The sequence below is a fragment of the Apteryx rowi genome, unplaced genomic scaffold (genome assembly GCF_003343035.1).
Source record: "Apteryx rowi isolate R43461 unplaced genomic scaffold, aptRow1 scaffold_909, whole genome shotgun sequence".
NCBI classification, from domain to species: domain Eukaryota; kingdom Metazoa; phylum Chordata; class Aves; order Apterygiformes; family Apterygidae; genus Apteryx; species Apteryx rowi.
Genome location: NW_020451215.1, coordinates 38,931 through 66,635, shown reverse-complemented (window position 1 = coordinate 66,635; position 27,705 = coordinate 38,931).

Here is a 27,705-nt window from a genome sequence, read left to right as displayed (position 1 = left end):
TTCAACTTCATTAAATTCCTGRGGCATGCAGATAAATGTTTCATATAGGCATTATTTACRGCAACAGTATTTTGCTTACTTTTTTTTTTTGAGATGCAAAAGTATTTTTCAACTTTCATGAAGGGAGGGGTGTGCGTGTGTGCATAATTTTGTTGCTTTTGTTACATATTGTGGATCTTGCATAACTGCAGTTGTTATCTATATTGTAAAAGCCAGCAATCCGAAGTGCCGATGACTTGATGTAGTGGGTGGTATGTAGGAGTATGCTGGCATACAAGATTGTTCCAGCTGCTTCATCCTCTGTTCTCTTCACTTCAAGAAAAATTCACACAACTTGCCCTTACATATCTTCTATCAGGGAGAAAGTCCTTCCTCAGTACAGTCTGTTGCATTTCGTCAGTGGTTTATGTTCAGCCTGTGTCCTTTACCTTTAGCTGGATTCAACTGTGTAAAGCAGAAATGCAGTTCTGAATAATTTGAGACAGTTACTCAGAATATTACTACTTAGCAGAAACTGCATTTTTTTAAGCAACATTTTTTTTGTATATGTGTTTTCTCTGGAATTATTAACAAATATAAAAAAGAAATCAGGCTGTATTTATACTACTAATTACCTGTACCTGTCTCCAAATAACATACAAAACAACTCAAAATGCTCCCTGAGATTAGATGGCATTAAACAGAAGCTAATTAGTACCAAGGTGAGAAGAGGTGATCCCCTTTTTCCATTTGCCACCTTCAGTGCACAAYGGTGCTACAATTTAGAGATATTTGAGGATCAAATATTCTGAAATGTTATACCTAAATTTAGCTACAATCCATTGTCCTAATTAAAAAGTTCCTTACCAGTCTTATTACCTTTTTGCTAATGAGGAAACACAGATAAGCAATGCTGCTGTCATATGGATAGGTATGAAATACGACTAGACAGCAGTATGCTGGCAAAGAAATATAGCTTTGATATTTGAGTGATTTTTCTGACAACAYTGGGGAAGATACTGGAGTTTCTAAAACAATAAAAAAACAGAAGAAAGAAGGAAAAATAGCAAGGGAARAAAGAGACTGTCAGAGTAAACATATACTTCTTTAGATTAAGCTTTGTTCTGCTGAACCTCATCTGTCTACAGGCTTGTGTGTTCACAGTTTGATTTTTGTACTTTGGGGATTTTGTATTGTTTTGCTCTAATATGAAATCTGGTAAGTTATAACCTACTTTTAAAGATGCTTCTGTAAATAATTTTAAAGTGATTGAGGGCACATTTTTAGGCCTATGTTTTAGGTCAATCCATTTGCCAAAGAGATAAAGCTGGGATATTTAAAATGATGTGGTATTGTGTGCAAGACTTGTATCTGTTCTTAAAATCATTGCATTAGCCTTTGAGCACTGTAAAATGCACATCAATAATAATAKTAAAATACAATCTTTTTTCAGAGCTTAGCACATTGCAGGCAGGATAAATGCATTATAATTAATATTTGGTCATGTTTTACATTGATTGAACAAAGTTATTTGAGGCCCTCCGAAATGCTGGTGGTTGCTGCATGTTCTGATGCAGAACATACAGCAGTCACACAGCTGGAGGGAGGCTTGGACCTTCTGTCGGGCAAAGGGAAGGAAGAGAAGGATTAAAATTAATCAGGGAGACTGTCACCCTCACAGTTCATACAAGGCTCAGCCGAAAGATTTTGTTGTTGTTGTCGAAATGGTTAAACAAATTGTATTCCTGCCTGCCCCTAACACCTACTGCAGTTTGCAAAGTTCTGTCTTTAGTGTCCCAGAGTCCTGGCTGCTGTTAGGATTGTAATCACCAATTTCATATTTTGCTTTAGAAACGAAACTAGCTTCTTGCATGTATCATGCCAAATACCTCTCTGTCAACCTAAATGAAGACCCACAATTTCAGTGTCCAGATGGTGTTTTCATCTATTATTTAATTTTGCTATCTTTTTATCTTTACAGCTGTAAATATATGAGCAATATATATGATATATATATATATATAAAATGATATATATATATCTGTTCAGTCAGATTTGTTAGTAGTTAATAAGCTTTGTTAAGAGCTATGTAGATATATTGATCTTTCTCATCTTCAGTGTTTGACCTGAATCTTTGACTTATGCAGTATATTTTTGTGCTTTCTGTAAAAATAATTGCATTTGAATTCACTGAGTACAACATAAATATATATGAAAAATGGGAATTTTTTTTCTTAAAACATGGTACTCCTTTATATATTCCTACCATCTTTTCTTTACCTCTCTGTGTCGTCAGTTCTAAGGAATTATTGTAATTCCCACAGGTAGCACTTATTATAATTCCCACAGGTTGCACTATCAGTTTGGCACTGTAATTAAGAAACTGTGTCAGCAACGAGTAAATCTTATTCAGAGCAATCTCCATATTTCCCCCTGTCTTTCTGAGTTTAGGATTTTCCATTTATAATCACAGAATTTTTTCCTTGTTTTGATTTTGAACTGCTCTCAGGCTTTGCGGCAGCTGCTTTGTTCCAGCTCAGAAAAAATTCAGTGCCTCCATAGAGGTCAAAGCTGTTGGGTATTACTTCTATATGCAGTTGAGTGAAGTGCAAGGATCCCAAAGCTGCCGCTGCCTGCATTAGCTCTAGCACAGGAAAACCTTGTTGGTCTGTGTCCAGACTAATTAATGTGGGCAAAGCAGCATTCTGATGTGATGAGAAGTCATATCAGCACTGTCAGAGCTTCTCTAGATGGACAGAAAAGGGATTCTGCATTGTCTTCTGCTGATCCAGATAAAAACAATACAAAAAAAACCCACKTGTGATTCTGGAAATATTTTGTGATCCATTTGAATAGAAGCTGACATAAAAAGGTATGATCTTTACAATAATTAGAATAGTCAATGTATTTGTTYCCTTTAAAATTTTTTGCAAGCAGAATTGTTAGTGTGCATGTCATGATCTTCTCTGTTATCACATCAGTTTCAGGCACATAGCTGTCATGAGACTGTCCTAATTTTTTGAGAATTTATCAATAGGAAAAACACAACAGCATTCACAATGAACTGAAGGTGGTGAGGTTCATTTGCCTTAGGCCTTATGGACAGTTCATTTTGGTTTGTTCTGTCCTTCTAGCTAGAGTGAAGTCCAAATATGTGGTAATAGCATCCTCTGTAATTGTAAAGTGGTTGCACAATAAGCTACCATATTTCTTGCYTGCAAGGAATATTCTGGTTTAATTCCAAAGAGAAGAAACAAATCAAGACAGAAAATTGTAATTGCAGTCAGGGGCTTCCCAACATTCATACCTTTAGCCAGTCTAGAAAACAGAAATTAGACACACTATGGATACCTGAGACATGGACTTCCCTCAGACAAAAGTAGGAGAAAAGAATGGACTACCCCAAATGCCAACTGCTTGGCCCATGGGCAAACTGAAAGGGGATAAAGACCCCGTTGCCATATTCACAGTAGAGTTGGATCAAGCTGAAAGAGAAAATACATTTGAATATATTATCTTTGGAAAATAGATTGGATCACCATGRCTTGTGTGTCGTCCTGAAGATCCAACATTATTCTTTAATGTGTAATATATTTTCTGCTGACTTTGGGTAGGAATTCTCGTAGGAATTCTGTATCCATYTCCTGGATGTAGTTTATGCCCCAAAACTCTGCATAAACACTGTGGAGACATGCAGTCTAACTCAGCCAGTTGAGTATTCAGGTCTTCATTTCATCTTTGTCAGAACCCAGRTTGCAAGGAATGCTGTTAAGCATCAGAAAAGAGGCACCCACCATGCAGAGGACAGGCTTGTTCAAAGGGGTCTTGCAGAGTGTCCTGCACCTGTGCTGTGCGATTAGTAGAAGAACTTGTGAGGYTGTTGTACACAGAAGTAAGTGTGGCACAGTTCTTAATTAGCGCAGTATTTAAATAGCTGAACTTACGTATCAAAGGATGTGCTGCTCCCTTTTGTTTAAAGCATGTCTATATTAAGGCTTAACATAACATACATAGCTATGTTTTTTATAGTTTTTTTTTTTTCTGCCATGTATATATGCTGTTCATGCAACAACAAAAAGAAAATTCAGCCTACTCTCTTCTCCTCCCTCCTCCCGCCCCCTGCCCTGTAATGATGGCTCTGCAAAAGTAAGATTAGGGAAACATAATAAATACTTTTAGCACTGATATAAGAAAAAGTAAATTTTCATGAAAAGTCAAACTGGAAGAAGGCTGGACAGTGACTCTAGTAATCTCTTTCTAGAATATAAGAGCACCTTTAAAATATTATTGCTTCCAACTCCATGATCCTCATACGATAATTTAAGTTCATTTATAGAAATACTTGTTTGTTGTGTACTTCAGATATTGTATCTCTGAAGGCTGTTGCTCATCAGACTTGCTATGAYAGCTCTCACCTGCCCCCTCCAAGTCCGCAAGTAAATACCTTCCTTTTGCTGACATTAGTTACTCAGTCTGCCAGAATCTTTCCAACACAATGAATGAAAGGCAGTTGCCAACAAATCAATTTAAAATTGCATGTTATTTTGCAAACATCTGCATAAGAAAAATTTCCACATCTTTTAAATATTTTTCATATAGCAGTATAACTTGTTGGTTTAGCTGAAGTTCATAGCTTCTGAGAAATAAAACAGTAAAGATGTTACTGGTCAAGAATAAGGGTAGCGCCAAGGAGCTGCCACTAAGACCATTAATCTGCATATAGCAATCCAGTCTAACAAGTGCAATTTATTTTTCTAAAATACCACTTTTACTCAGTTTTGAGAAATAAATAATRTGTATTATTTACATAATATATTTTCATAACAAAATATTGTATTTTTATTTCATCTACATTTCAACTCTACTTCCCATTTCCGTTCTTCTAAACATCATCTATTTAACAAAAGAATCTCGCATAATGATCTTGATTTAATCTTTGAAGTTGACACATCTTCTTACCATCTAATGCAACATAAYATTCTCTTTATCACCTATTCTCTTTTTTAAGTTTCACAGTCAAGCTCAYCACAGTTTTGTTTTATGCAGAAATCAGTCAGCAATATGACATGCAATGCACTCTGGAAAACTTTTACAGTGCTCGTAACAAAAAGCAAGAGATCAATGGGCAGTCTTACAGATTACTTTAAAGAAACAAAGGGTGTGCAAACTAAGTCTGTAAAAACTAAGCCTTCCCAAACCACAGGGGTTTGTATTAAACAGCACAAATCAGTTCCTCTAAAGTTCAGTGCTGATTAGCACAGATGTCTGTGTTAGTGAGGCACTGCCTTACAAAATGGTCTTCAGGAGTTTTTCTTTGGGAAGTGACATACAGATCTGGCTGTTATTTCTCATGAGAAAGACAATGAAATGTCTTAGAATAAGAGCATGAACAGTCCCAGAAAACAACGTTTGGAGGCAGATTGTGATCATTTTGATTAAGGGTGTATGTAGGATTTGGTTTCAGATTTTCTTTAAGAAATAAATAGCAATACATAATTTAACACCCAAGAAGTGACTGGCTGGTTTGGTATTCATTTAAAAGTGCTCTCTGTCTGGCTGTCAGGCAGAATCACTGATAGTAGATCGCCAACGGAGTCCTTTTGGATGGAAAAAATGGAGATTCAAAGACAGCACTGGTAATAGAGACCTCGAGCAATCCTAAAAGGGCTTGAATGCCTCATGATGGAAGTGATCCTGGGAGTTGTTATAATATAGTTGCTTATGATGTGAATTAATGTCTAAGAATATTTTAGGTAGAGAGTACAGGCAAAAGACAAATCTAGATGTCTCTGAAATTATATTTGTTTATATAAGCTTTACCTCAACAGCCTAATTCAGAGGGAGGTTTTTCAGTTTCTTGTCMTTCAAGATTCAACAAATGTTTATAATTTTAATAAATTGCAGTATGAGTTTTACCACAATAACTTGAATTCATGTTGTTTGATAGAAATTCATAAGTAATGAYAGAGCTTTCTTAAATGTGTTGGGACTATTTACGTCTTTCTAGAAGGTTTATAGGAGGATGGAAAGAGGGGAAAAAGGGAGGTGTTGGCCACAGGCAGACATTCTGTTTTGGGTCAAAAGCAACCCATTTCTCCACGCTCTGCAAGATGCGATTGGTTGCATCTGTACTTTAGTAGCCATAAATTGTTTAGTGATGAATGTAAGAACAACTGTAAGGGAACAGATGGTGCCCCTATTCATTTGGATTTTCTTCATACCAAGATTTTGTTTATTTCTCACAGCAGATTTCCTTGCTCATCTCCTTCCCATTTTGAATCACTGAATCACATTTAACTACTGTAAGTGCTTGCATTACATTTAATTCGGGACACAATATGGAAACATGTCAGTGTAGTAGTTAAAAAAAATCACAATTATTTCCGAAACCATATAAGTCCTTCTTATATGTTTACCTTAGTCATTTTAATATTTGCTTCATCCACTAACTGCTAAATTACTTCAAAATGAAGTGACTAAGCTTACTACTTATATCAATTGACAGACAGTGTGCAACTCCAGCATCATTTATGTATTTACCTTTTCTGGCCTACTGTTTCAAAACTTCATGTTTAACTTGACAGTAAATGTAGCTTGAACAGAAATGCTGAAAAAATTCTAGTTCAAAAGAACAGCTCCAAACTCTGATTATCTAYAGACCTCCTCAGTCTCCTAAAACTCAAGAACATATGGTGATTCACCCACAATTATTTTTGTTAAAATGAGTTTAATTTAATGAGTCAATGAAATTAAAGATCTCTTTTTCTAGCAGCTGGCCCTCTTACAATTCAAGGTCAATGCACAGTGTTGACGTAATTGCACAGCCAATCAGTCCATGTTCTACAGGTGTTGGTCATGTTGAAAATAAACACAGTAATTACGATTTTTTTTATGCAGCTGAAGTCATATTCAGAAGCAAGCTTAAAGAAAGCAAAGACATAAGCATATTCAAAGTCACTTTTGGGATATAATTGAGCCATCAAATCTTTCCACTTTGAGGAAATCACATTTTCCTTATTGTTACATTGTTATCGCTGTGCTGTACTTTTTTTTTTTTTTTAACTCCTTGACACAGTAAAGATTTAAATGATTGCTAAGGATTAATAAATTGGTAGTCAGATAAAATATTATCAGAACACCAAGAATAAAATTCAGAACTCAAACCCCTAAACCTCCCAACAACATTTCATTGGATAAATCCTGGCTGGGTTATAGTCCGAAAGGAAAACACTAATAGCTCTAATACAATCACAGGAAGGGAAAGAAACTAATACAGAGAAATGAGGAAACCAGGAAATCCAACTTTACTAGGTTTAGAATCTAAAGGTCACTGAAATGGCACAATTTTCTGGAGTTAATGTTCTGCTAAGTGCCTAAGCAAAAAAAAAAAAAAAAAAATCCAAAACCTAAGAATAAAAAAAATTCAGCCCTCCTGGAGGATATAACAGAGCTGCCCTGAGGGAGCTCTGCTGCACTCAGAAGGAATGTATTATAAATGTCCTTTTAATGCAGGCCAGCTCTCTTATGTGCCAGATCCTTCTAATCACATCAGGAAGACTAGCTTCTCAAGCAGCGTAAGCGGTGGGCAAGCACGCCACGTGAAATTAAAGCCAGTGGCAAAGTTGTATTATGGCTTAGATTTCACTCACCTGCTTGTATAAGGGAGATACAAATAATGAGAAAGATTGTTTGCATCCTTTCCTCCTTTGTGCAAAATGGCCATTTATTACTCGTGAAAGTTTCAGATAGGCAATAATGAAATAAATAGGAGGTATCGCCATAAAAATTTTCAGACAGAACTGAAAGTTGGGTGCCCTCCTGGACTGATTTTAATACCATATACAATCATCACCCAGAGGAAAAAATATAGGCCATCCCYTTTGCTCCTCTCCATTTGAATATATTTTCTGACCTTTTTTTTATATTTAGCAGCACACAAATTCTTGCATGCATGCATGCCTAAAGAGAATTTTCATGCAAATAAAAACAAAAGAGAGTGATCTGGAACCAAAAAKAAAAAAGTAAACTTTAAGGAAAAGTAGCTTTTCCTGCAGTGTGATAATTCTGGATGAAAGAAAACCAAAGTATTTTTTTTTCCTCACTTGATTAGTGAGATGTGTTTGTTTGTATTTAAAAGTCAGTTTTAACTAGAAAAACAGAAGTACGGAACTAAATGATAAAGCTGTCATTTTCATCTGTTATTTATGTTGTGAGCCATTCCTGCTCCCAACTGTAGCTATCTATGCTTAATTAATATGTTCCTCATTCATAGATTATAAGTGTATAATGGCAGAATTGACTGATGGATACATTTTTCAGATTTGTCAGTGAAAAAACCCTATTTCTTATTTCTGTGTGKTTTTTTTCCACCTCTTTCAGCCCACTGAGAGAGTTTAATCTTTCTCCCTATAGACAACATCCAGGATATGGACTGCGGACTGTATTCATCATCTTCAGAGATTAGAATTTGGGTCTTCAATACTTTGTGCTAATAAAACAGCAAGTTAAATTCAGCAGAATGCTACCATATTAGTTTCCCCCTGCTGCGCTTTCTACAGTTGAAGTCTTGGGCAGAGRCCTGTCCTGGTGTGCTCTGATTATGCAGGTTGAGACCCCAGCRGGGCTACACGTTGTGCTTCCTCCTTCCCATAAGGCAGCGCAGGGCAGGGGAACAGCGTGCTCGGGGTTTTATCCTAGTAAGGAGTGTGTTGGATATAGCATCGCTAGCCATGGGCTGGGAGACGTGCTGCATGCCCTGCCTTCATAGCAAACAGCGAGTGACCATATAATGTACAGTAAGAACTTGATGTTGAATTTGGCTTCAGTTTCCAATGCACTTCAACATTATTAAGTAATTTCAGTTTGTATAATCTAATGTATATTTTATTAATATATACTTTATCAGGAAACTAGGCTCTTCAAAGAAATAATATGCTTTACCGAACTTCAGAGCTACTTAGAGGTCTCAGGTGAATGCTGTGATTTTCTGCAGAACCCACTGAACCTTCCTATTACAGAGAAACTTGAATCCCATTAAGTTTTTTTAGCACTATGCAACCATCTGAACTTCCAGAGTCCTACAGTCTGGCAAGTACTAAAACTCTCTGGACAAAATTTCAGTGGGAAACAGATGCCATTAAAAATCACAGCCTTTTCATATTTGTATTAGTTATATRCTTTCAGTTCTATCTGTTTCACAGTAGCTCATATTCTAATGAAAAAAGATTGGGAGAAGTCAGGGATAGTATTCATATTTGGACTATGGAGAATATTCTCTTTGCACACTGTATCAAAACTGGAGACATTTCACAATAAAAAAAATATCTCACTCATTCTTATTTTGGGGGTTTACCCCCAAATTATTATCCTTTTCCAAATTATTGCAATGACAGTTTGTATTTTATGCACTGTATTTGGTATTGACTGTATAGCCATAATGAGTACTATCCCTGAGGTCTGTTTTTTATCAGTATGATTCACCCTTATGTGTGAAGGAACTATTGATGTGGATAGTGGCCCCATAGCATCTATTTGACTTGCACAGAATGTCTTTCCCAGGATTTCTTAATGTGATATAAAATATCCTGGGGTTCTGGCTCATGTGAAATGAATAGCTGCATCTGTTCTTATTATGTACTACAAGAAGTAAGTCCTTGTTGTCAAGCCAAGTGATGCAGGTGGGCTTGGCCTTCCATATTGTCTGTAATGGTAGATGCTGGAATTCACAATAATTTGAGCTCCGCCCTCTCCAAAGTGAAGCCTAGATACTAACTAACATGTATGCAGCAATGGTTGATCAGAGGATTAAGAACAGGAGTAAAACAGTAAGTGAATTAACTTGGTAAAATATACGCACAGCAGACACCAGAGCTCCTGACTGCACTTTAATCTATTTGGAGTATCCACTATGACAGCAGTGGTGCTAGATTTGCAAATGCTGTCACTGGGATTATGACGGACTTCTACACAAGTTCTTCTAGACTCATGCTTATCTAGGCAAGGTCAACCAGAACATAATCCTCAGTTTAAAAAAAAAAAAAAGTGCCTGTAGGAAGATATCAAAGAGTTATGAGGTCTACTATATATAATTAATTCATATTTTTTTTCTTAAGAATGTGCAACCTTTATTCATTAGCAACACTCTTCAACATTCTGCATGAGTATACAGTACACTTCTGTATCACATAAGGAAGGGGTTAGAGTGTAATTTTGTATTTCATAGTAATTTAAGTAGGGTCACGGAATTTGGTAATTTCTCACTTACAAAGGCAGCTAACAGCCTCACAAAAGAATCTCATAGGCAAAACAATTGATTTCTGACTTCTTCCTGATCAGGGAACCTTCACTGCCTAGATCATATACAGTAAAACTGACATCTGAGAGTAGAGCAAAAATATACTCAGCTTTCCTAATCCCTTGGAGGCTTGTGAAATTACTGTCTGAAAACTATAATGAGAATGGGATAATTTGTGACATTTCCCTCTGCTGTTAGAAGGTATTGATTTTATGACATTTTCATTTCCTATTATGTATTACGAGCATAAGACATCAGAATGTTAATATCAGATGCACTGAATAAACAAGATAGTGCCAGATAGTACTTTATTTATTTCAATTATTTTTCAGTTTTATGCTGTAGCTGTTTTACCAAATCCCTGTGGGCTGTTAGCAAATAAACAGTTATTCATAAGCTCTGAGTATTCAGAATTAGAGGAAGCAGCCCATACATAAACTTATTTCTTCCATGAAGTCTATTAGCCCAGTGAGATAACTTATCCTCACCATGCTGCGTTTTGACCTCTCTTGGTTTACCTAAGACATTAAATTTTTCAGCTGTACTGTCTGTCTAATTTAGACTGTCAGTGCCTTGAGGTAGTTGTCATCTTCCTTCTGACATATGGAGGACCTGCTGAAAATACTAATGTGTTCACAATAGGTCCAGTACTGACACTTTTATTCAGCTCTGCCACATCTTACTTGTCAGGTCTTTGTGATGGTAAGATCCTCCCTCTCATGGAAAAACTGCAAAGACAGGATTATAGAAGGCTATTGTTTGGAGATTGTCTTGAAATTCTTCRGGCATTGACCTCCTAAATGCAGAAGAATACACTCCTGTAACTAGGTTTGCTTGCAGCTGCATCTGCGATCACTTAAAAACACGCTTGGCTCTCTGAAGAAATCTCTGTGCATCTCTTTCCTCTGTTCTGGGTCTGTTCATCCCAGTCTGTTCATCATACCACTCTTGATCAGTTCCCTAGAAAGAGTAAATAAGAGCCTCAGATTTCAGGAGTTCTGTTGAGATCATTGTGGGGGTTGCATTTCATACTGCCAAAAAGAGAGAAATTGAATGAATAAAATCAATCTACTTGTAAAGAAATATGCTGTACAAGTTGAACAGCCATAGCATAATTACATCCTAAGTATGGAAATGATATTAATCATATATAAGGTACTGTTTTCTAGAATTATGTTTTTCTGCAAGGAGAATTCTATACTTAAGAAAACCATTTATGATACCTATATAATAGGAGATAACTGCATTGTAAACTGTATGGTTAAAACAAATGTGGATACTTATAAACAGGAAGGTATCTGTTACTCACTAACTTAATGTTTAGTCCCAGAAATAAAGTTTAAACTGTAATTATGGTCACCAGCATTGAAGAGAATACTAATACAGCTTATAAACTGTGGGCTGACTATTCTCAGCTAAGGATTCCACTGGTTTCTCAGTTCAGCTGAAAAGAGGAATAGGATTTCTATTCATTCTTGAACAAAGTCTACTCATGACCAGAGGTTGGTTACAAACCTGGGGATGGGGAGGGGTGGAATGGACAAGTTGTGTCCTCTCTGAAATACAGTTAGCTACATTTCACTAGATATTCTTCCCTTAATATCCCCATATGGCCTTCTGAAAAGGAGAAAAAAATGAGAGACTGAATAGGATTTAATACATCTCTCTGCTATTTCAGGACTTCAAGAGATACTTGTCTGCTGGTTTTGCAGCAGAAAATAGAGAACAAACAAGAGCAATGAATAGACAGTCTCACTTTTTCAGCTGCCAAGTGAGAGTTGATCACGGATTTTCTTTTTCCTCCAAAGAAGATAGGTTGGCCATTAAAACRCTGATACAGAAATTTATCTGCAATTAGTATGCCATTTACAGTAGACTTCTACATATTAAACATATAAAAAAAMCCAGAAACAGTGAAGATGCTAAAGATGCACCTCAGGTTCTGATATCCTACAGCACACACAAAATTGTTTACATGTATATATATATATATATATATATATGTATGTATGTGTGTGTATACACACACACACACATATATATGGTACAAACTCATGAGATGCAAAAATTAAAACAGAAAAACAACCCCCCAAAAAAAAACTTTGAGTAATTTCATGTATTTTGTGAAAATCTGAAACGAAGCATAATGAATGTAGAGTTAGCTCCATGGTGGTTGCAATTATCTGTAGACTGAGTTATGAGTAACCTCAAGTTCAGAATGTAAAACTGAACCCTAAAATATATGGAATGTTTGCTACGGAAGATGTTGGCTTAAAATAAGGCTATAGGGGCAGCTATGAGCAAGAACAGATGTGTGAACTGAAACAATACAAAACCAACTTCAGATGCACGGTAGCTCTGACACATCTCAGCCACGTGGTGTTTTTAATTTCCTTCTTGTTCATGAATGGTGCTATTTAGTATTGGACTAAATCATCACGTGCTGTCCAGATATTCTGGTTGCCAAATATGGAGGCGAGGTCATAACAATTAGACCTTCCTGTACTCTAAATCCAGGCAGTCCATTAGACTCAATTTCTCTCTCCCTAACACAAATTAAAATCAAGTACAACAGTAAATTTAAATCTAAACGATTCCTGTCATGTATGTGTTTAATTTAGCAACTATCTACTAGCAGACTTACTACCTGTCTGTAATGCTGTTAGACCTACAAAACCCTCACTTCCACTGATTTTAAYGTGGAGTTATGGAAAGGAACACACCCTCTGTCTGAAGCCATTCAAAGCTTCCTGACCAAAAGAGAAGCACACATGACAAAGTCTTAATTATCTCACCATYGCTGTATATGTGTACAATGTAGGAGAAGAAATAGTCTCTCTCCTTGGCCATCTGCATTTAAATTGATACGTTATAAGATAAAAACCGAACACAGCAGGAAGCAAAAATTTTATCCCACAGTTGACGTGGATATAATGGATTTTAATTTTTTTTTGTTTTGTTCACTTGAGGGGAATTCCTAGCACATGGATATTGGTTAATAATATTGCACAAAAATAAGAACCGCAAGATCACTAAGATATAAGGGAAAAGAAATTGTTATTTTTATGTCTTGTGAAGTTGAGTAAGTTGCAGATACTGTATGTGAACTAGATTTGTATCAAATTTATATAGAGCTTTCTCATTGAACCGTGTAGTGAAGAGAAGGGAAAACAATATCGTAATAAGGTCAGAGGATGAGAAAATAACTGAGTTGTCCAAAAAATAAAGCCACWCTGGGATTTCATAAACTGGGATATCATTCCTCCAGGTAATCAAAAACATTCAAAATATCATTCAAAATGTATCTGTCCCTTGTGGGGACTTTAAATGAGCCAAGCTTACTTTCTCTGAAGTAATGCTTTTATAAAGAAAATATTACAACCAGGGAAAAGCTTTCCTTGTATCCCTTAACAATAAAGTCAGAAAATACAATGCTATTGAAAATCTTTTTATGTGTACTTCAGAAACAAAATCRTTTTGGGCTTCTTTAAAAAGAACACAGATTGTGTAGATTTTATCTGATTTATGCAGTGTAATCATATTTATATCATAATTTTTCTAGTTTGTAACAATAGCCTTATAAATATTTCATTCAGTTCTTTTTCAACATAAATACTTCCATTTCTCGGGGTCACAATTTGATCTGAGTGCAAATAGCTTTCAGCAGCAGGGGTCCAAGCCAAGATATGTATACAGATTTGGACACAACTACTAAAGTGAGATATTTAAATGCTCATATACAGTGCTTGTGCTGTTATGCAGCTGGAGAACAAAAGTAATCAAATATGCACATATTCTGCATCTTATACATTCAGAGAAAGAGAAAGAAAGAAAAATTAAGTGCTTTTGTTAGCTTACATCAGTCTATAATATGATGGTGCTCATTTCACACTTGTCTTGCATCACACTCTAAAGCGATCCTGGAGTTCTCAWGATTTTAGGTTTATGCTGTTGTCGTCTTCTACACTGACAATGTGAATGTGAATATATTCTCTTTGGACTGGAACCAATCCTTGTGTATTGAAGGTATTTTCTGGTATGTCCCTATGCCTTCTCGCCATCCCCAACACAGCTTGCTTCACTAAGCTATTGGCCCATTGACTGATTCAACCAAATTTTATGGAGAGGTAGAAATCTCTGAGATTATAACATTTCTGTGAGTTTCATTGAGATAAGCTGGCAAGACTTGGTAGGGATGAGGAGAAAAGAAGAGAAGAGTGAAAGAGCTCATTTTAGTGTCCTATGGAAAATGATGTAGTGGGAATTCTTATTTCAGCTGGGACTCCACAGAGGAACAGGCTTGCAGCTGTTCAGTGATGAGAAAATCTTTGGTGAATAAATGCACCGTTTGCATTAACTGGTACTGCAGCAATCCAAGCATCAATGGGCCAAATTTATCAGAAACCAGGCTGCTTTTCAGGTCCCCTTCCCGCTGTTCCTGACTCTCATTATGAATGTAGACTTAAGACATATAGGTATTTACAATTGGAATTTTCTCTAAGCCAAGGCTATGGTATCCAGTACTATATTTACCACTGCTAAACAATACTTACCTTCTGATCTATAGCCTGTAGTGATATTTCCTTACACATTAAGGAAYATATCATTATTGTTTACTTAATCATTACTGGATTGACTGACTGGTTTGGGTTTTGTTTGTTTGTTTGTTTGYTTAAATAGTCCTATCTGCTCATAAATCTTACAAATAAGATTCTACCTGAGTACTGCAAGAGTATTCACCTTAGAGTAGATGGTCCAGTTGGATTTAAGAGAACACTGCTTGTTTTCTGGTAACAAAATAACTACAGAACCTGTTTCACAGGCAGAGGAACAGTGTCTGAGACTGCTCTATCCCTCATTTGAATACCCTTATTCTGTACTCTAGAATGGCAGGTCAAACAATTTAAAAAATTATCAAAAATTTTTAAATTCATTTTTAAAAGTAAAATCAGCTTTAGCAGTTTTTTGTAGACTTTGTAGTTTTACTGAAAAATATATTTCTGGAAATTAAGGGAAAAAAAACCAACAAGCATCAATTCCATGCTAGTCAGAACATAAACTGCTTCACAAAGAATAGGCATTGTTTCACTGCATACATGGTTTTCCAAGACCACAAAATAGGAAAGGATATGTATTTCCAGCAATCTGATGTAACTACCACTTGGAAATGATTTATTTTCTACAGAGTTACAGGAGAAAAAGAGATATTATTAACCAACTTTCTCACCATTGCCACAGAGATGCAACTATTAGACCTAGCAGAAAAGCCCTGGATATAGTACAAACATGTAAAAAAAMCACCTTTTTTTTTACTCCAAACCTTTATGCAGATTCTGGTCATGTTTATRCAAGACTAATGCAAAACCAATTTGGAGAAACACCTCCAGAGACAAAAAGTCTCAAGAGCATTTATTTTCTAGCAGGTATGAGTGCTTCTATTACAGCTCTCTTTATCAGATAAATGTCAGGCTCCCTAGGTTGGATAGTGGGGAGCACAGGAATGCTGCCATAGCTCTCCTTTGCTGGAGAATTCCCATATGCCCCCCGAAATGTATTCACAGATTCAATTCACTTTTTTCAAAGATATTTAGTTCTGAAATGTTGGTTTCTGATAGAAATTACATGAAGGAGAGTCCTAGAAGATTACTCTTCAGGTRTAGGTTGATTGACTAGATGTTTTTTCACTGACTGGGGTGAGATTGTAATGTGGAAGTTAAAAGTTTCCAGATACAGATACAAAACAAAAAACCTAACAAACAGAAAACTGCTTAGCAAAGGATACCCCCCTCCCTGATATTATTAATTTAACTAACTAATATAGCTAAAGCTAAAGCATTATCACTATTCCTCTAATCAGGAAAAAATATCATTAAACTTTAAAAACAGTATGATCATTTCAGTCTCAGTTTTTAGTAGAGTTTCTGAAGATAATTAATCACATGAATGAGGCTTCTGATGGAAAACATACAGAAGGCTTTCTTGCTCTAAGTTATTTTTGCAACAGAATGGCAGTATGTTTTTTCATTTAGTATACAGAGCAAATGCATGCTGATATAGTTTAAGTTCAATCAGTTTGCCATCAGTCAAAGAAGAAATTATAGAAACCGTTTTAAGACATCAGTTGAGGAATCCATGGCAAAGCACAGCTTGATCAACAGCGTGCACTTTCAAATATGGAGATCATACTTTAAATACACTGAATTCTTTGAAGGCCCTATTAGCATAGCCAAGACATTTAAAATTGTACATAAAGTCATTGGGCTATTTCTCCTCTTTAGGCATTTATCAGTGTATTGCATCAAAAGTTAATATCAAGGGTATGAAATCATGAAATAGAAAAGTAGAACACTGAGAAGTTGCTAAAGGGTAGAAATTAGAGAAAAGTAACATGTGAGGACATTAAATTACAGACAGCCTTTCATTTTGTATTGAAGGAGCCAAGGGAAGGAGAAGAAATTTTGGAGTTGAGAGAGATAATAAGCTGCTTATTTTGCATGATTTACTAACATTTCTAGCATAACAGCTATCAAACTGGATGGAGTGGGTTTGATTTTCTTCATCACTTTAAAAGACACCTTCTATTAATAAACTAATGCAGAGGGGGTTTGTGGGATCCTTCTGGAAAACTCAGCAGTGTGATGGAACTCAGAGGCCGTAAAAAGGAACCAAATACTAAAGCAAAATACACTGATTTAGTAATTTTGGTTCAGATATTTACCCGCTTTGGAGCATTCTGTACATCAGGTCATTCACAAAGAAAGTGAAAACAGCACACCTTCTGGATCCTCTGTAAGTGATTACCTTTCTCCGGCTGTTCATCATTTTTAAAAGCTWGTGTGTCACAGAAGTACATCTGAGAAACATCAGTGAGAAATAATCCTKTATAGAAAGAAGGAAAAATAAAAATTACCAGTAAATAATTGCTGAAGGATAGAACTGTGAAATTAAAAATGTCAATCGTCTGAATGCCAAGGTAACTAACCATACATAGCCCAGGAAACCTTATCTACAATAGTCAAAACATTATGGGGTTACGTTTGAATGAGTAAGAGAGTGCTTCCTTAAAACCCACCTCAGACTTACTTTGAATGGCATTTAGCACACTGCTCTGTACCCTTGCTGTCTAAAGCAAAGTTATAACCATGGGCATTGAAAAATATCTCTGGTATTTCGTGTTATTAGCAAATCAAGTGATTATCAAGTTGTTTACCTGGTATTTTAAACTTTTGACAAACTAAACTACTTTAACCTTTATATTGCTTATGATTAATCATGAAGAGTGTTCACTGGTCATGAAGATATTTGAGCTCTCAGTGAGAGGCAGGTTTCTAATTAACAGAAGAGGAGACATGGAGCAGCCTCCCCATTAGATMGGCAGTGCACAGAAGCCTCAATGGGTATTTAGAATTCAATACCATGATGAAAAAGGATTATTTGAGTTGCGGCGGTAGTACCTCATATATGAAGCATGTAGCACAAAAGCAGACYGGACTTGATGACACAGCAGGTCCCCACCAGCTCTCTGCTACATCTTTAYGATGAAGCTTATGCACATCATTGTCCTATCACGCCAGTATAGATTTTGCAGTAGGAGAAATGCAGAATGTGAGAAGCAGCATACTATGACTCTTCACCAGTGGGTGTAACGTGATACACTGCAACAGGGAAAAATCTTCCTGATTTTTTGGTGCTAAAGCATAAAATTTGGCTATTTTTGTCTTAATACACATTTAATATATGCTTAAAAGTAAATGCTAAAATTTAACTGTATTTATATGTTGAAGAACTACTGGCTTCCATGAAGCTTTCAAAAAATATTTGAGTTAGGTATATGTTGGTGATATGAGAACAAATGCTGTTTGCAACCATGACAAGTACTGGTCCAAAAATTATCCAGGGACCTCAGTGGTGTATTTGGGGCTCATTTGTTTCTGTTGTATTTATTATTTTGTTTACTAATTCTTTATTTCTTATTATCTCTCTTTGGTTGTAGGCCACAGGCTTTTAAAATGAATACATCAATTTTAAGGAAAAGAACAGCAAACAGAGCTAAAACAAAATATCTTGTACACAAAGAGTTGTAAGACAGACATTTATATGAAAATAAAACCTATTAAGAGCATAAATACATTCCAGTAAAAGTAGGAAGTGATGTTGTTTTCTCCAGTGGTGAAAGGAAAAAAGCTTTGCCTAAAAAAATAAGACAGAAAAGGGCCATGGTGCAGTGAAGGGTGGATCTAGGAATTATTTACCTTCTTAGATGATTTTAGTAAATCAGCCTTTTAGCTCTATCTTGGTTATTTGAAACTAAATGTTTTGCACAGGAAATGAAAATAGGTTGRTTAAGCATATTCTCATCCTCACCCCATGCATCCTGTACATTACTATGACACCCTGTGATGTAGGATCACTCGAATWCAGAGGTAATAGATGGGAAATTGTTTCAGGCCCCAGCAATTCTAGCRCATGATAATGCTGCAGACTAGCAATCACAGAATTTGCCTCTGAAAGTCATATACTGCTTACCCATTCAGTGAGCTGTTCGTGGAAGCCAGGGGATTTGTGTGCTTCTGTGAGGCATATGTCATAAAAGAGTTATTTATAATGAAGCCTTGCAGATGAGTCTTCTTTCTCTAACTCCTTTGCGTGGACTATAGCTTGTGAAGACAGGAAGGAAGAGTTATACCGAGCTGTTCTGTAAGTCATTATCTCCCCCTGACATATGGCACAATTTCTTGTTGGGAGCAGATGCTGTCAATGTAGCAACCTATCTCCGATGAAGACATTGTCAACTGTATGGTTACATTACAGTGAGTGCATAATTAGTCATTTTACATCCACTTTTACTTTTTTTTGACAATTAGGAAGTTTAACAAGAGAAGACTGTTGAGGAACTGCGACTTTTAATTCAGTCACAATGCAGACTGAAGAACTTGGAAGTACACCTCTTTTCAGTTCAATTTAAATTGAACTAGCACTGAACTAACAGTGCTAGTCAGGTCCTCTAAATATTTTCATCATAGATGTGTATATATACTTAAGCTTGTGCTGTAAATTGAAGCAAGTAAATACATTAGAAATTTTGTAGATATTGCCTTGAGAGTATCTATTCTTTCTGCAATGTTTCTTCTCATTTCAGACACTTAGAAAATATCTAGTACTGTCAATTTTATTCAATATATATGGTACTATGTCATCTGAATCAAAAAAGGAAAGGAAAACAAAAAAACAGATTATAATCAAAATTACTTTGTGCTTTACAGATTTCCAGTTTTCTATGAAGGCTATGAAGAAAATTCTGGCAGAACCTCTCCATTTAGTCAGCCTTCAAACATGGATTTTAAGATTTTATAAAGTTGCTGATTATGTTTATGACGTTTGACATCATGGTAACTTGTTAATACTAGCTGGATGTAGTAAGGTACAACCTGACTTCCACAGAAGTCAATGGAAAAACTATCATATGAGTCCCTCTAAGAGGTACAGCAAAAGAGAATGAACTGTCCTACTGGGTGAGTCAGATTCAGGAAAGAAACAGACAGCCTTCAGGAACTGAATAGTTTAGTCTTCATAGCTGCGAGTAGTTTTTGAATTAGCGACAGCAATACCAGACCTTCACCTACTGTGCATTAAAAATTGTCAATATATTTTTTTTTGCCTTACTTTAGAAAATATTTTGAGGCACTGAAAGCAGATAGGAAAGGTTTGGTTTGTTCCTCCAGTAGTCTACAGGTACAATACCATCATCCAGAGTTTGTACTTCTGGAAATAATCAGAAATGTGGGAGGTAGTTAGCTTTAGTGGCTGAAAGAAATAGGATTCTCAATTTCTCAATATCTGCACTTCAGAATTCTCATTAATTTTCAGAATGGTTTACCCAGTTTTATTTTTCTGTCAGTTAAATACATAGACCCTTCATACCAAGTTCTAGCTGSATGACCCGATACTATTATTACAATCCCATAAACCTGTCCTCCCCAGAGATGGTATGCTACGTATCTCACTCTTTTAATAAGGTCACTGGTAACTGAGTGGTTTTCACTGTACATATTTTATGCGTTAACATCACAAATCCAAGCTCCTAATAAGACATCCTTTCTCTTATATAACTTCCTCGATGTGATTATGTAGTATTTGATGTCTTTAATTCTCATTTCAGCTAGAAAATGAATAATAAGTTACCTAGCAACTTACAAAGATCAACTGTCTACCTCTCTAGTGCCAGATATAATGACTAATAAAGGGAATACATCTTTCTTCTATTTTTTTAATTAAACGTTTACAACTATCTGAATCTTGGTAAATTACTAAAATGTGTACCACAATAACAAACATTCAGTAAGAGCTCCTTCTCATGACTTTGTCAACTTCTGTTAGTATTTTTTTTTCTAATTCAAATAATTGCAGTGGAAGTTAGTAATCTGAAGAGCTTTAAATTATGGGTCTTTTAAAATACCTCCTGGGCCACTTCCTGAGATCATCTTTTACCAGCCTTATTGAAGTAAACTGGCACCGGTCTCCCACAGAAGCTGCAGATGTTCGACATYGCTTTTGACTATTAGGTCATCTCCTAAGGGGCTAAATGAGGAAAAAACTTTACATTCTAAGAAGCACTGTAGCCTTCAGCCTGGCATGTTTTGCACTGCCTGTGCATACTCAGAGATGGTATGCTGTGCTCATTTTTGGAGTACTTCTCTCAGTTCCATAAAAGAACGTCTCTTTAAGAAGATGAAACTGAAATAAGACTATGAAACAGTACATCATTTGGCTTTTCTAGGATATAGCTTAAGAACAGAGAATTAACATTAGATATAAAACAGGGGAAATAACAGGAGATATTTGCTACAACTCTGAATTTTTCCTTGAAGTTGTTCAGACTTGTTTCTGTAAAAATAAATTCACATATATTTTAAGCTATATGTAAAGAGGAGAGATGAGAAGTCAAAATTAACTTCATTCAGATCCCTTTCAAAAAGGATATTAAAAACACAAATAACCCAAGCTGATGCTCTTCTCATTAAACCTTTTCTCTATCTTGTGGTTTTCTGATAGCCAAAGACCAAGCCTGTTCCACTTCATACTCAGAGCTCTTTATGCAATTAAAATACAATATTGAAAATGATAATTTATAACAACATTTCTTGCAGAGGTTGTGTGTGTGTGTGTGTCAGGTTACCTGCTATCTTACAGTGTTTCCTACAGCAGTGTGATTTTATGCAACCCATCTGGAAYAAACTCCCAGAGCATTTTAACTCTGCAATCCAATTTTAACTTCAGTCTCCAGATGGTCCAGCTCCTTAGAGTTTTACCAGTCAAGTCACAAATGAAGTTATCTATGCAAAAATAATAATTAACAAAGATAAGTGCTTGTATTTAGCAAAAAGAAGCCACTCACAGAAAATTGTCATCTACAATGTGGAGACCACATTGACTTTCTCTATTGACAGAAGCCCGTAGAGAATTAGGATTAAACGACACAGTCTGTTTTCTAAAGCCTCGGGGGGGTCTCCCCACTGCCACAGTTGCGTTTGGGCCAGCCTGCGGTCCTGCCCAGCCTCGCGCCTGGCTGGCRGGACCCCCACCCTGATGCCACTTCCTGCTGTGCCCTGAGCTGGCCTCGGCCCCACGGGGCTGGGCTCAGATCCTGGAAATGGGAAAGTTCTCAGTGGTTTCCTCAGAGATCAGCAAAGAAGCTGCTATCCTCTGAAAGGTGGACGGCTTCTAATGTCGCTGCAGACCCCAAGGAATAATTAAAATCTACGGAGTCTATTTTACAAGAAAGAGCAAGTAGCATCATTGGTGCTGTCAATTCAGAGTGCATACAAAGCCGAGTGAAATACCCATCCAGTCCTTATCTTCTGGAATGAAATTCAAACCACTCCAGTTTGAGGCTTGCTTGCTTTATTTTATTAGTGTTAGAACACAGATATCCCGCAGAACTTGAAAGCACAGCTCTCTGCCCAGGGAACCTTTTGGCACATGGGTGCAGTAGTGCCTTTTGAGCCCTTGKGCTAGCGTGAAGCTGTCCAGCTTCAGGTGCTGGCAACAGCACTGAGCTCGCACGTGCAGCCGGTTGAGCTTGCAACTGCAGCTCAGGTGAAAGAGTAAACGTTCATACAATATTGTAAGTCTGTTTGTAATTACATTATCTGCAGGAGGGATTTCACCTCCCACGAACCTTTACCTTGGCATCTTACTTTTACTCCTCAATTGATAAACATAAATATTTTTATCACTTTTGTATTCWGTCAATTATCCAGTGTGTTTCCCAGTGTTATTAAGGAGATGGCACTGCTTCTCAAAGCTGATAATGGTTATCTTAGTGCATCAGAAATATAATATTGCTCTGCAAATACTGGACGTTCAGAAGCTCTGACACCTGTGTTTAAAATTTAGCATTCAGCTTTGTGCATGCAGTCATTTGTGCGTATTACTAATACTCCAGACTGCCTATATGTTCACTTGAGTTCTGCTTCCTGGGGACTTGCAGACAGCTGGTGCACCCCTTCTGCAGATCGCATGACTGCACAGAGAGATACGAGCTATCTTTAAATGCCTGCAATTTCTCAGAAAAGAAAATTAATCCGTGTTGAGCCCTGTGTTGCCATTGCTGGTTTGTTTCCAGTTACCAAATAAATTAATTTATAGTTAGTGCTGATATCTCTGTGCTACGCCACAGATGTCACTGGAGGTATATCCACTGATTTCAGTGAAACTGCTTAAACTAGAATATGAGTACATTTGTGATTGTATATGTGGTTAAGAGTGCTTTGCAGACTAAAGCTCCAATAGGTCGAACAATCACTGTGTGCACTCTGTATCTGCGTTTAACTTTTCAACATAGTTGTAGGCATACCTTTAGCTTATATTAGATATTCTGATTCTTTTTCATCTTTATTATTGTCTGTAAAGATTTAGTTTTAGACAGAAAATTTGAAAAAGCTGAAAAATATTAATAGTAGTTGATATAACTCCTAATTAAAAGAGAACAGTATAAAGTATAGGTTGAAATCTTAAAGACAATATATTCCTAAATAGTAAAACTTCATTAAAATTTTTTACTAAGTCTGTACGCATGCATGAGAGATTTCCAAGGAGCTAGAAATTGTATGAATGCTTATTTCTCATTTTTTAGATTAATAAATTTGTCTATCTACATCAATTTTTAAACTTTCTTAATATTCTTAAGATTATTTCACTCAAGCTCTCATCAAAGACCTGCACATATGAAAGTATTATCTTTTTATTTCTCAGTTTACTGATATTTCTATGGCTTTTATTTGGATAAGAGAAAATAGTATTTTTTAATGAATAATATGCTCSCATGATTGACTCTTGCTCTGTTACAGGCCAGTTAGGTCTAAGGGAAGAGATATGTGCTCTTTGAGATGAGTTTTGTAACTTTTGCTTTCAAGGGCTCTCTCTTGTTTCCATTAAAGCTTTTCTTATCAGATGTAGTGAACCAGAGAAGCAGCCCACCCCGGAAGTGACAGATGGACTTCTCCCGGACAGCCTGAAGAACGCTGTGGGTATSTGCTGGAGAACACAGGGTGGTGGGACAGCACGAATGCACAGGGCTAGCCAGGTTAAACACTAGCATTTTACACTACAGGTGTTGTGATGTTTTGCTTGATGTTTTTTAATGTGTTACGAATAGCTAAATTGCAAAGACTGAGGGAATAGGAGGTTCATAACCAGGCTGAGTCTATTGTGTGCAGCACCGCTGTCCCCAGGCCTGGGCACCATGCTGCCGCTGGAGCTCGGCGGTGGAGAAGTGCCGGCTGGTGTGGGGGCCCCTTGCCGGCAGCACAGTCCTGGCTCCTCGGGGCAAGGTGAGCACGCAGCAGTCCTCGTCAGGGGGGCTCATGGGTTCCTTGCTAGCCACACGCCTCCGGGGAAGCAACAGAAATACAAAGTCTAGTTACACCTGATACTACAAGATGCAAACAGAAACTGTAAAAGCTTCTCTAGCAAACACTTGACTAAGTAAGTCAAGGTACCTGTGGAGATGTGCATGAATTCAAGTATGAATTCACAGAGGAGAAAACAGACTCCTGAGGTTTAATGAACTCCACACAAACAACAGGAGAGTTTTCCAGGAAATGTCACAAATTTTGAAGTAAGTGGCCACTTAATGTATTTGGATGAAAGGCCGTGAGATGAGAGCAGGTGGAGATGGTTACTCAGCGGCAGGGAGGACCTCAGTGCCGCAGCAGGGCCAGAGGAGAGCTGAGAGCCCAGCAGCGAGGTCATCTACACCTGTGTCACCCTCAGCCAGCAAACTGTAATACTGCTGAAAGCAATCACTGCTAACAAGCTCTGCCTCTCGGCTGCAAGCACCCGCAGCCCCAAACCCAGCTGCTATCACCTTCCACTTCCCTCCAAGGCAATTTTTTTTTGAGCCAGTATTATTAAAGTGCTTTTAATGAAGATAAATACCCCTTTTCACCCCAATGAAATATACTTTTGTTTCTTTCACACCTCCCCCTCCGTTTAGTTAACATGTTAAATGCACGCAGTGTGGAGTACCGAGCCCATCCCCTTGCACCTTCCCCAGCGTCATGCAGAGATGCAGCACTTAGCGGAGGAAAGACGGCTGGTCACAGCAGCTTAAACACATGACATTTTAAGCGAAAGTGATTCAGAAAAAGACAACTCTCTTTGCAACAACAGAGAGCAAGCAACAGAGCTGTCATTTGTTAAATTGGGTATTGTCTCATTAAATTTCTAAGCATAGTGTCAGGAAAGATTAGGAGCAGACTGACAGATCCAACTGGCTCAATAACTTTGCCACAGTCACACAGAAAACATTAGCTCAGCTATTAAGAATATATGTAAGTTAAAATAACAGACTTAAATAGCTTATAATTTTAACTTTTCCAACAGACATTTGCTGTTATATGAATTTGATGTCATTACAGTTCATTAAGTACTGCAGCCATAAAGCAAACATACCCTTTCCATATGCCGAAGGAGCATGAAAAGGAGGATGAAAAGATAAGCTAGGGAGGATGAGAAAAATTATTTTCTTTTATGCCTTGGTCTTTTCCTATGACTATGAGGGATTATCTTATCAAAGAAACCACTTAAATGAAGTGAAATGTACCTTGAACCTTCTGTCAAAATCTGAGTCTAAACCAAAGCCATTCTCAGCTTTCAAAACATCCCTCTGGCCTTTTTTCTTTTTCCATCTTTTAAATTGTTGCATCCCCATCTGTGAGGCACAGGAAGTAGAAATGTGGCAGTACCATTAGCCCTGTAATCTTAGTGTGCTTCAGGACCCGATTTCCATGTGAAATATTCAGCTTGAATTCTAGACTAAAGTGGGGATGTGACCTGAAATCAGAAGCGAAGTGAACATTTGCATGAAATTTGAATGAGCCATACTTAAACTATGAAATATTTCTCTGTGAAATATTTAAAGCTCTGAATTTTGACTTCATCTAAATGGAAAATTCCTTCATTTTTATTCAGTTTTGTCTAATTTTTGGCTGGTCTGAAAGGAAAAAAAAAATCAGGGAATAAAGTAATTGCAGAAATATCAGAAGRGATTGTGTTCCTTAGCCTCTATTGCCTTTAGTAGGTGTGGCAGTGCTTTGAGGGCTGAGGCAGACTGATTCGTCCTGCTGAAGTCCCACAGTCTTCTGCAGCAGCAGAAGCATTACCTTCATACCATGGGACCTGACTGCCTCGACACCTGCCAGCATAACCTGAGTAGTGGCTGAACGGTCGAAGTAGTCGAAGTATGCACAACCAACCTCTACCTCCGCTACTTCCGCAGTGCCGTCAAGGAGGTGTGAGTTCCCCAGCTTTCAGGACAGAGAAAACTTCTCTTATTCATGTCTGTGTATGCAAGTTTCTGCCTCTTTAATTCAAATCAGTAGATCTCCCTGTTCCTACACAGCTTTTCTGAGCCAAATCTTTGACAATGTCTTCATAGCTCTGAAAAGAAACATATCTTGTTAGCAAAGCTGAAGAGGAGAAGTTTGGTTCTTTCAKGTATGTTCTAGACTATTGTCTGAAGGTGGGATGGAAAGGTGTGAGGCCTGCAAATATATTTTTGGAAGACAGGCAGCTTGGGAAGATTATAGTTTCAGTTTAAAAACAAGGGCTTCTCTTACACTGAACGTGATAAAAACAGCTAGACAGGACTCAGCATACCTCTGGACATATTAGCTTTGTCGGTATGATACCAATTCAGATTAGCAGAAAGTTTGCCCCAGTGCTTAACAGGTTTGACGTTCAACAGAAATTGAAATAATCCAAGATTCTTATTTTGACAGTTTGACAATTTTTTGTGTGTGAGTCAAAAAAAAAAAACAACACATAGAATAAAAGGACTTTGTTTTAAAACATTTAAGTATCAGCAGGTAGCTTTACCCATACAAGTCATCCTCAGGTATTTTTACAACTAGCTAGTGCATTTTCCATGATGGCTATATATATTTCAGTTTCAGCCTCACTCTATTTCCAAATTGGCTGGCTCCCCTCAGCTGGGGGAAGGGTTTATAGCCATGGTGCCTGGCACCAGACTGTGATGGGTAGCACCTGTGTGGGAAGTAGCTGTAGCTCTTGAAACAGGTTAGGTTGGAGGGAGCTAGCTGCAGGGAGGACTGAAACAGGTACCTYGCCTTCCAAAGAGCATTAACTTATTTTAATTTTCTTTACATAAAAGGTAGAAAAAGAGCCATGAGAGCTATGCTTGTTTTGGCAGGAAAACAGCATAAGTAATATCTGTCAACWTCTAGAGGTGGAGTGTTTTACTCCAAAATGTTGTCCCCTGTGGGAAAATATGCTTGATGTTGTTTGTAGGTGGAAATGGTTTGCTAGGGCTAGGTCATAACTGTGTAAACCAAAGGTAACCTGATAGAGCATAGACCTCCTTTTTGTAACTGCAGAGTGCATTTTTAATTGAATCTTGGTGTGCTGCTAATAGTCAGATCAATTGTCCTTTGGGGTTTTCTCAAAGAAGATGGGGGAGAATACAGGAGGAAACATCTGTTCCTCTGTTTAGGGAAAATACACTTGTTCCTTCATGCTAAAGCCCTATTAGCCCTTAGGGAAAAGAGGGACTGTGTCTTCATTCTGTGCTTTCAACTTTTCAGCTTGTTGCTATATTTCTGCCTCAGCTATGTCCTCTCAGAGTTTGGTTGCTAGCTAATATTAAACATGAATTGGGAAGTTTGGATAAGAACAGTCCTTTTGCTTTGCTGTTTGCTATTTGCAGAAGAACACACGCAAATAAGGCAGGCAGGATTTAGGCCAGATCCCCTCCCCGTGACTCTGCCGGGTTTGTGCCACAGCAGGAGTGATAACGCTCCAGAAAGCAGAGGCTTTGTTACTGGAGACTCCTCTTGGTGCGAGGTCGGCACACCGCAGTCCTTAGCAAACTGTCACCAGGGCCTCAGCTAAAATCAGATCCACGATCAGAA